The sequence below is a fragment of the Arachis hypogaea genome, chromosome 20, assembly GCF_003086295.3.
Source record: "Arachis hypogaea cultivar Tifrunner chromosome 20, arahy.Tifrunner.gnm2.J5K5, whole genome shotgun sequence".
NCBI classification, from domain to species: Eukaryota; Viridiplantae; Streptophyta; class Magnoliopsida; order Fabales; family Fabaceae; genus Arachis; species Arachis hypogaea.
The window spans coordinates 45,155,577-45,165,181 of record NC_092055.1 but is presented as its reverse complement, the minus strand read 5'-3'; the positions used below and the strand labels follow the sequence as shown (position 1 = coordinate 45,165,181).

General features: G+C 33.9%; 1 long non-coding RNA gene across 1 annotated transcript; it reads right to left on the bottom strand.

Moving 5' to 3' along the window:
* Nucleotides 1-2,164: 2,164 nt before the first annotated feature.
* On the bottom strand, nucleotides 2,165-2,758 carry LOC112784592 (uncharacterized). The gene is made up of 3 exons (XR_003193966.3): nucleotides 2,735-2,758; nucleotides 2,347-2,425; nucleotides 2,165-2,237 (listed from the first exon to the last, which is right to left on the bottom strand). It is a non-coding gene; the product is annotated as an uncharacterized lncRNA (long non-coding RNA).
* Between the last annotated feature and the right edge of the window lie 6,847 nt (nucleotides 2,759-9,605).

The window sequence follows — 9,605 nt, the reverse complement described above, 5'->3', positions numbered from 1 at the left end:
GTTCAAGCTCTTCCTCACCGGATTCATCCAACTCTTCTCCGTCACTCAAATCATAAATATGAGGTTGAGAGAAATTAACCTCAATGTTGCTTTCAATTTCATCGGGAGAAGGTTCTTCTAACTCAAGAATTTCACTTGTGGAAGCAAATTTATTACTAGGATGGCTTGATTCATGATCATCATCTCCAAGGAAACTTGCCTCTTGATCTATTCCGTCCAATTCTTCATAGGGAATATGCCTTGGAGGTTGTGCACTAGCCTCCTCAACATCTAATTCAAGCTTCTTGGAGGGATACTCTACAACTCTTGATTCCCATGGAGGTTCAGCATCTCCTAAGTTTTTATCCACTTCTTCCTCTTCAACAATTACGACTTCCTCCAATTGTTCCAATACAAAGCCACATTCCTCATTTTTCACCCACAACTAGAAAATGGATTAATACAGACAGATTTACAAACAGATTTAGTCTTTATTACAAACGAATTTTTGGTTACCGACGGATTTTTTCCCTCTGTAAAAGCCCCATCGGAAATTATTTACCGACAGATTTTTACCAGTTACCGACGAATTTTTTCTCTGTAAATTTTCCATCCATTTCCCGAAGGCGACGAACTTTCTGACGGATTTTTCGTCTGTAATTACAGACGGATTTTTCGACGGATTTTTCGTCGGTAATTACAAATAAATTTTTAGATGGATTTTCCGTCTGTAATTACAGACGGATTTTCAGACAGATTTTTTGTCTGTAATTACAGACAGATTTTTTGTCTGTAATTACAGACAGATTTTTCGATGGATTTTTCATCTGTAATTTGAACCTTGGAAAATCATCTCACACTCTGAATACAGACAGAAAATCTGTCTATAAATCCGTCAGTAAGATAAAATAGAATTTTTTTAGATTTTTTCATTGCAAAATAAACTTGTTTTTATACAAAATAGATATAAATTTAATACAAATTTTTATCTAATTTGTATTTGAATATTTATATTATTTCAAAAAATAAATAAATTCATCGTATTATCAAACTAAAAGAAAAATACTATAAACAAGCAAGTCAATATAATTCAAAACACAAATAAAGTATATTGATACATCAACTATAATAATAAATAACAACCATACATCAAGCTGAAAATTGAAGTTTAATTTTTTAAGAAAATAAATTAATTTTAAAATGTGTTCATTAATTAAATTAATTAAACAAATATGACAAGAGGCATGTATCCTCCGTAGCTAGAATGGTTGCAATAATAATTCCTATGCTGAAATGTTTGGTGTATGTTATATTTCAAAACCTTGAGCCTAAGTTGCTTATTCATATCTCCAAGATGGCGCTCCTACAAGATCAATGAAAAATACAAAAATTGAGAATAATAGCATGCAAGTTCAAGTGAACTCCTTATACACTTTTGCAAATATTCCTATATGAAAATGCACTTTTACTAAAATTCCAACAAAAAAAATCTTTACAAAATCTCAATCAAAAGAAGAGGTAGAACATATTAGTTGGATGCACATGGGAACCATCACTCTTTCAACAAGACAACAACAATCTAAGGCAAGAGAGTAATATTCTACATCTTCCTCAAAATATACATATATCTCCATTTTCCTTAGAAAAATAATGCCAAAAATTAAGTTTGATATATGGTTGTTCAACTTTATGGTTTAGGATATAGAAAAATATCTCATACGTTCAGCCAAATTATTTTTAGATTTACAGTTCAAGACAATATGATTTTTCCACCTTAACTTCATGCTAAAAAGCAGAACCTCTACAAAATTCTAGTATCTAAAATTCTAAATAGCAGTAAGCAAAAATGAGTCATAAACAGTGAGCATTTAACTAAACTTTTGGAACAAATAAAATACATCCCACCTCCCAGGCATATCTCATACCTGATAACCATAACAATTCATAATCTACATTGATGTTTGTCATGAAGGCATGATCACCATGAAGCTGTCACCAAATTCTTTGATCAGAAAGCTCTTTTCTCAATATTTATTCATGGAAGCTATATCCAACTATAAAGCAGCATCAGGATCCAAGCTTTTCTGGATTGCAGCAGCAGCCTATAGTGACAAAATTACAAATAAACAAGCAAAATCATTAAAACCAACTAAAGAGCCTCAAATAGTTTAATTTGGGATTCTCACCTCAAAGTTACCAAGCTTGTATTGGTATGCCATTTCCTCCCTCAGTTGAGCTTGCTCTTTCATTGCCTGTGCCTGTAAATGATAGCCTAGAAGTGTGAGAAGAAAAGGACCTTGACATCAACAAAATAATCTAAGAATAGGAGCCACATCAACATAAAAAAGCAATCTGGTAAAAACTAACCATTTCACTTTGCATAGAGTGCTTCAAAGCAATCACTTGCTCTTCCTTATGCTTTTCACGTGCTTGCAACAATTCTTGCCTGCAGTGGCAATGAAAAAATGATCATGCTATAATGAAAATAAAGGAATTTAATGTTAAATCATATAAACTACTATATGCCTTGATGGTGTAGATGTTCTGATTTTGTGCAAATGAAAAACAGTTGAAAAAGTCAAACAAACAGATTGAGAAAATCCTATGCATAACAAATTTAAAACAATGAGAGTAAAATTTTCCGTTTCATGAATAAAATAAAACCAGGTGCAGTGTAAGTTCAGAGGAAAAGCTTAGACAAATGGAATCAATTTACAATGCCAATAACAAAATCCACATGTAGGATGACACATACCTGCGCTGTTCTTCATCGTTAAAAGAAAATAACAGAGGACAAAAAAAAGAAAATAAAATAATGATATTCTGCCACAGTATATATATATATATATATATATATATATATATATATATATATATATATATATATATGAAGAATTAAGAAATTTGAGAAGAAATTGTTGTAACCTTGAAGAACTCATCTGAATTGCCAATAATTCTCTCAACAACCAAGCCTGCATTCTTAAGCTCCTTGGCAAAGACATTACCGCAATCAAAGTCTTCATCTCCTTTAAGAATCGTCTCTATCTTCGGAATCACCACACAAATCTCAAATACCAGTTTCACATCCTCTTTCATTTTCCAAAACAAAAATTTCCCTCCTTCAACAAGTATTTCCAAGAAGGGATTTAAAAAAAATAAAGAATGAACCTTTAAATGAATGTGAAACTCAAATGGTGAGGCATTCTAAGAAACAAAATAATAATAAAATGGAAATAGAAAGTAGGAAAATGTAAATGCCATGATGCTTCTTCTTGGTGTTTGGTTTAGAAAGAAACGGGACAGTGAAAATAGAAACCAATACTTTTCTGTTTTTCACTTTTTTCAGTACCAAACATTCCATTTATTTTCTTACTAATAACTACATTCCATTCAGATAGTCAACGAGAACCATGTAATTATCATACTAATAACTACATCATAATCAAGAAAAGCCAAACCATGTAATTATCATAAACAATTGATGAAAATCACCTGATGAAATCCAAAAATCAACTTCAGACAGCTGGTTTCATAACACCTAAAATTTCCACTAATATAGTTGCTAATCCAACTAAAGAAAGAGTAGTGCTTACCAGTTTTCTAGGAGTTGAGCAGGTATTTCCACGAAGTTGGGATCAACACGTAGTCCTGAAAATCTTGCAAACGAGGAGCGGTTGTAAATTTGTTGAATCTAAACATTTTATGAAAAGACTTCAGAGTTATACGTAAAAAATCAAATAAACCAAGCTACACATACTACATCTGGCACCATTAACAGAAAAAAAGCTGCCATTGAAAATTCAAACTATAGACTTGAAAGAGCAATAACTAATCATAAAAATTCAGAAATTTTCACTCAAAATCAGAACCTATCTTGATCAAAAGCAGAGCATGGCAGAAATGATTAAAAAATCCAGTTCCATCAAGTCCATACCCCCTATTGTTGAATTAATATGCTTGTGAAGACACTTGCAAAGAAAAACTTTTGGGTTAACTAGGCTGAAAATAATATCCGGAGAAGCTAATTACTTTAGGATACAAGTCAATTAATATAAACTAAAAACTAAGCTAACTCATTTATATGTTACATTGTTTTCGAGAGCATGTGTCATAAGAGAGAACCTTTTTTTTCTTTTTATTTTAAGGCAGGACATTGGATAACAACCAGCAGGATTGGAACAATGTAGTAATGGACTATAATCAGGGAGGGTCTATTATTAGGACTATAATCAGGGAGGGTCTATCTAATGGTATACACAGCCTCATCATTTTATCTTTCATTCCTTGCCGTAGAAGTGCCAATGAAGTAAGACCATCAGCGAAATAAAATCCTTTGAAGTAAAACAGAACAAATATTTATGTTAGAAACAGAGAAATTTCTTTGAAGGAACCAACACTTTGATCCCAAATTAATTAAAGAGGAATGCAGAGAAATAAGGAATTAAAAGGGGAATTGTCCAAAGAATTGAAGAGAGTGAAAAGTGAGAAAAACAAATAAGGAACGAAATAAAAATTAAAAAGGGGAATAACAGATTGGAGTAGCCAAAATTAGGAGAAAGCAAAAAAGAGGGAATAAGAAAAAGAGAAAAAGGAATGAACCTCACCTCAACTAAACTAAATAGATGGTTGCAAATGGTTGTGAGAGTAAGATTGATAATGTTGTTGTTAGGGTTTGTTGGTTTGTTTAGTGTGTAATGGTTTTGATTGTTGCAAAGAACGAAAGGAAGGGATGAATGCAGTGATTCCTGAAGCCATACATGAACAGCACAGGAACTATGATTTCAAATGAGAAGAATTAAAAAATTGAAAGTCATGCAAAACCATACCTGAACCGGTGGATGAGTGCAGTTATTCCTAAACCGGTGGATGAGGATGACCAGCGAAGGAAGCTCCTGCGATGGAGATCGTGGACGGAGCGATGGAGAGAACAACGGCGGTGAAGGAAGCTCCTGCGATGGAGAGAGCGTGGATGGAAAGAGGAAGAAGCTCCTGCGATGGAGAGTGTGGAGTGTGAATGGATCGAGAGGGTAGGCTCTGAGTTACGGTTAACTCAATATTTCCGATGAAAAATTTTAAATTATAGACGGATTTTCTGTCTGTAATAATTTAATAAAATGCAACGTTTTGTCTATTTAATTATAGATGGATTTTCCATCTGTAACTATTTTCTACGGAAAAAAATTTACTTTTCCGATGGAATTATCGACGGATTTTCTTTTCCGTCTGTAATTTATGCTAATTCATTTTTTTTGTTTTCCGACAAAAAAATTCCTCTGAAATTCCGTCTGTATTTTCGTGGGATAAAATCTGTTGGAAATATCCGTCTGTAGTAACTAGTTTTCTAGTAGTGACCAGAATTTTTAACTTCTCCTTCATGCTACGTTCTTCATTAAATTCTCCACATGTAGCCATGGGAGTTCCTTGAGTGTTGAAGCGCAGGAAGGCTAAATTATCTACTACCTCGGTCAAGGTAGCTATGAACTCTAGTGTCGTCCGTTGCATCTCTCTTTGCTCTTGAATAAGAACACTAAGGGTGTCATCCATTGGAGAGTGGAGTGGATATGAGGGTTCATTGCTTGGGAGAAAAGGTTCATGAAAGGAGGGTGATGAGCGGATAATTTATACGCTTTTTGGCATTGTATTTAGTATGTTTTTAGTAGGATCTAGTTACTTTTAGGGATGTTTTCATTAGTTTTTATGTTAAATTCACATTTTTGGACTTTACTATGAGTTTTGTGTTTTTCTGTGATTTCAGGTATTTTCTAGCTGAAATTGAGGGACTTGAGCAAAAATCAGATTCAGAGGTCGAAGAAGGACTGCTGATGCTGTTGGATTCTGACCTTCCTTCACTCAAAGTGGATTTTCTGGAGCTACAGAACTCGAAATGGCACGCTTCCAATTGCGTTGGAAAGTAGACATCCAGGGATTTCCAGAAATATATAATAGTTCATACTTTGACCAAGTTTAGATAACGCAAACTGGCGTTCAACGCCAGCTCTCTACCCAATTCTGGCGTCCAGCGCCAGAAAAGGACCCAAAACCAGAGTTGAACGCCCAAACTGACACAAAAGCTGGCGTTCAACTCCAAGGAGGACCTCTGCATGTGAAACACTCAAAGCTTAGCCCAAGCACACACCAAGTGGGCCCCGGAAGTGGATTTATGCATCAATTACTTACTCCTGTAAACCCTAGTGACTAGTTTATTATAAATAGGACTTTTTATCATTGTATTCAAAGTCTTGGTTACTCCGGTTCCCCTCTGGGGCCGAGACCAATGAACTCCATTATCACTTATTTATTTTTAACAGTAGAGTTTCTGCACTCCATAGATTAAGGTGTGGAGCTCTGCTGTTCCTCAAGAATTAATGCAAAGTACTACTGTTTTCTATTCAATTCATCTTATTTCGCTTCTAAGATATTCATCCGCACTTCAACCTGAATATGATAAACGTGACAATCATTATCATTCCCTATGAACGCGTGCCTGACAACCACTTCCGTTCTACATTAGATTGAATGAGTATCTCTTAGATCTCTTAATCAGAATCTTCGTGGTGTAAGCTAGAATGATGGCGGCATTCAAGAGAATCCGGAAGGTCTAAACCTTGTCTGTGGTATTCCGAGTAGGATTCAATGATTGAATGACTATGACGAGCTTCAAACTCGCGATTGCCGGGCGTAGTGACAGACGCAAAAGGATAGTAAATCCTATTCCAGCAGGATCGAGAACCGACAGATGAATAGCCGTGCCGTGACAGGGTGCGTTGATCATTTTCACTGAGAGGATAAGATGAAACCATTGACAAGGGTGATGCCTCCAGACGATTAGCCGTGCCGTGACAGGGCATTTGGATCATTTTCCCGAGAGAAGACCGAAAGTAGCCATTGACAATGGTGATGTATCACATAACGCCAGCTATGGAAAGGAGTAAGATTGATTGGATGAAGATAGCAGGAAAGCAGAGGTTCAGAGGAACAAAAGCATCTCTATTCGCTTATCTGAAATTTTCACCAATGAATTACATAAGTATTTCTATCCCTCTTTTATTATTTAATTTCGAAAACTCCATCACTATTTTATATCCGCCTGACTGAGATTTACAAGGTGACCATAGCTTGCTTCATACCAACAATCTCCGTGGGATTCGACCCTTACTCACGTAAGGTATTACTTGGACGACCCAGTGCACTTGCTGGTTAGTTGTGCGAAGTTGTGAACCATGGTATTGGCATCATGTTTTTGGCGCCATTACCAGGGGGAGAAAGAGCAATGAATTTTTCATAATCAAAGTGTAATCACAATTTCTGCGCACCAAGTTTTTGGCGCCGTTGTCGAGGATTGTTTGAGTTTGGACAACTGACGGTTCATCCTGTTGCTCATATTAGGTAATTTTCTTTTTGTTCTATTTTCAAAAAGTTTTCAAAAATATTTCAAAAAATTTCTCATCTGTTTTCGAAAAAAAAATGTTTTCAAAATATATTTTTCTTCAGAATTTTTTAAGAATGAATTCTAGTGTTTCATGAAGCATGCTAAGCCTGGCTGGCTGTAAAGCCATGTCTAAATTCATTTGGACTGAGGCTTGCAATTTGTTATCAAGAGCAAGCTAGTTGTTGTTGATCCACCTGCTACTGTTCCTGATTTACATGCTAAAGCTTGGCTGGCCATTGGCCATGTCTAGTGTTTTGGACCGGAGCTTTCATTGAAAGCTTGGCTGGCTAGTGAGCCATGTCTAATTCCTGGACTGAAGCTTTAGACTAACACTGCAAGATTCCTGGAATTCATATTAAAAATTTTGGAATCCTTATTTTCCTTTTTCAATTAATTTTCGAAAAAAAATTACAAAAAAATTAGAAAATCATAAAAATCAAAAATATTTTTTTTGTGTTTCTTGTTTGAGTCTTGAGTCATGTTATAAGTTTCGTGTCAATTGCATATGCATCTTGCATTTTTCAAAAATTCATGCACTCATAGTGTTCTTCATGATCTTCGAGTTGTTCTTGGTAAGTCTTCTTGTTTGATCTTTGCATTTGCATGTTTTGTGTGTTTTCTTGTTTTTCATATGCATTCTTGAATTCTTAGTGTCTAAGCATTAAAGAATTCTAAGTTTGGTGGCTTGCATATTTTCTTTGCATTAAAAAGTTTTTTAAAAATATGTTCTTGATGTTCATCATGATCTTCATAGTGTTCTTGGTGTTCATCTTGACATTCATAGTGTTCTTGCATGCATCCCTTGTTTTGATTCAAAAATAAAAGAGAAAAACATGAAAATGATGTTTTTAATTTTTCTCTCTCATCTTTAAAAATTCAAAAACCAAAAAAATATCTTTCCCTTTTTCTCTCTTAAAATTTCGAAAATTAGATTTGACTTTTTCAAAAATTTTTAAAAATCTAGTTGTTTTTATGAGTCAAATCAAATTTTCAATTTAAAAATCTCATCTTTTCCAAAATCTTTTTCAAAAATCAAATCTTTTTCAAATTTCTTAGTTATTTTTCGGAAATTATAAAAATATTTTTCAAAAATCTTTTTCTTATTTTTATATCAAATTTTCGAAAATAACAATAACAATTAATGTTTTGATTTAAAAATTTCAAGTTTGTTACTTACTTGTTAAGAAAGATTCAAACTTTAAGTTCTAGAATCATATCTTGTGATTTCTTGTGAATCAAGTCATTAATTGTGATTTTAAAAATCAAATCTTTTTCAAAAACTAATTTCAAAAATATCTTCTTATCTTATCTTTGATTTCAAAATATCTTTTCTAACTTCCTAACTCCTTATCTTTTTAAAAATTTGTTTCAACTAACTTTTTGTTTGTTTCTTACCTTTTTCAAAACTACCTAACTAACTCTCTCTCTCTCTAATTTTCGAAAATATCTCCCTCTTTTTCAAAATTTCTTTTTAATTAACTAATTATTTTATTTTTATTTTGAATTTTTGAAAAAACTACTAACCTTTTTCAAAAACTATTTTCAAAAATCACTAACTCTTTTTCAAAAATTATTTTCGAAATTTCCCCTCTCTCATCTTATTCTATTTATTTATTCATCTACTAACATCTCTCCCTCACCCACCAAAAATCCGAACCCTCTCTCTCTCTTTCTGAGTTCAGATTTTTCTCTTCTTCTTTTCTTCTACTAACAATAAGGAACCTCTTCACTGTGACATAGAGGATTCCTCTTCTTTTTTTTTCTCTTCTCTTTCTTATGAGCAGGGACAGAGAAAAAGGCATTCTTGTTGAAGCTGATCCAGAACCTGAAAGGACTCTGAAGAGAAAACTAAGAGAAGCTAAATTACAACAATCCAGAGACAACTTGATTGAAAATTTCGAACAAGTAAAGGAGATGGCAGCCGAACCCAACAACAATGCAAGGAGAATGCTTGGTGACTTTACTGCACCAAATTCTAATTTACATGGAAGAAGCATCTCCATTCCTGCCATTGGAGCAAACAACTTTGAGCTGAAACCTCAATTAGTTTCTCTGATGCAACAAAACTGCAAGTTTCATGGACTTCCATCTGAAGATCCTTTTCAGTTCTTAACTGAATTCTTGCAGATATGTGATACTGTTAAGACTAATGGAGTAGATCCTGAAGTCTACAGGCTCATGCTTTTCCCTTTTGCGG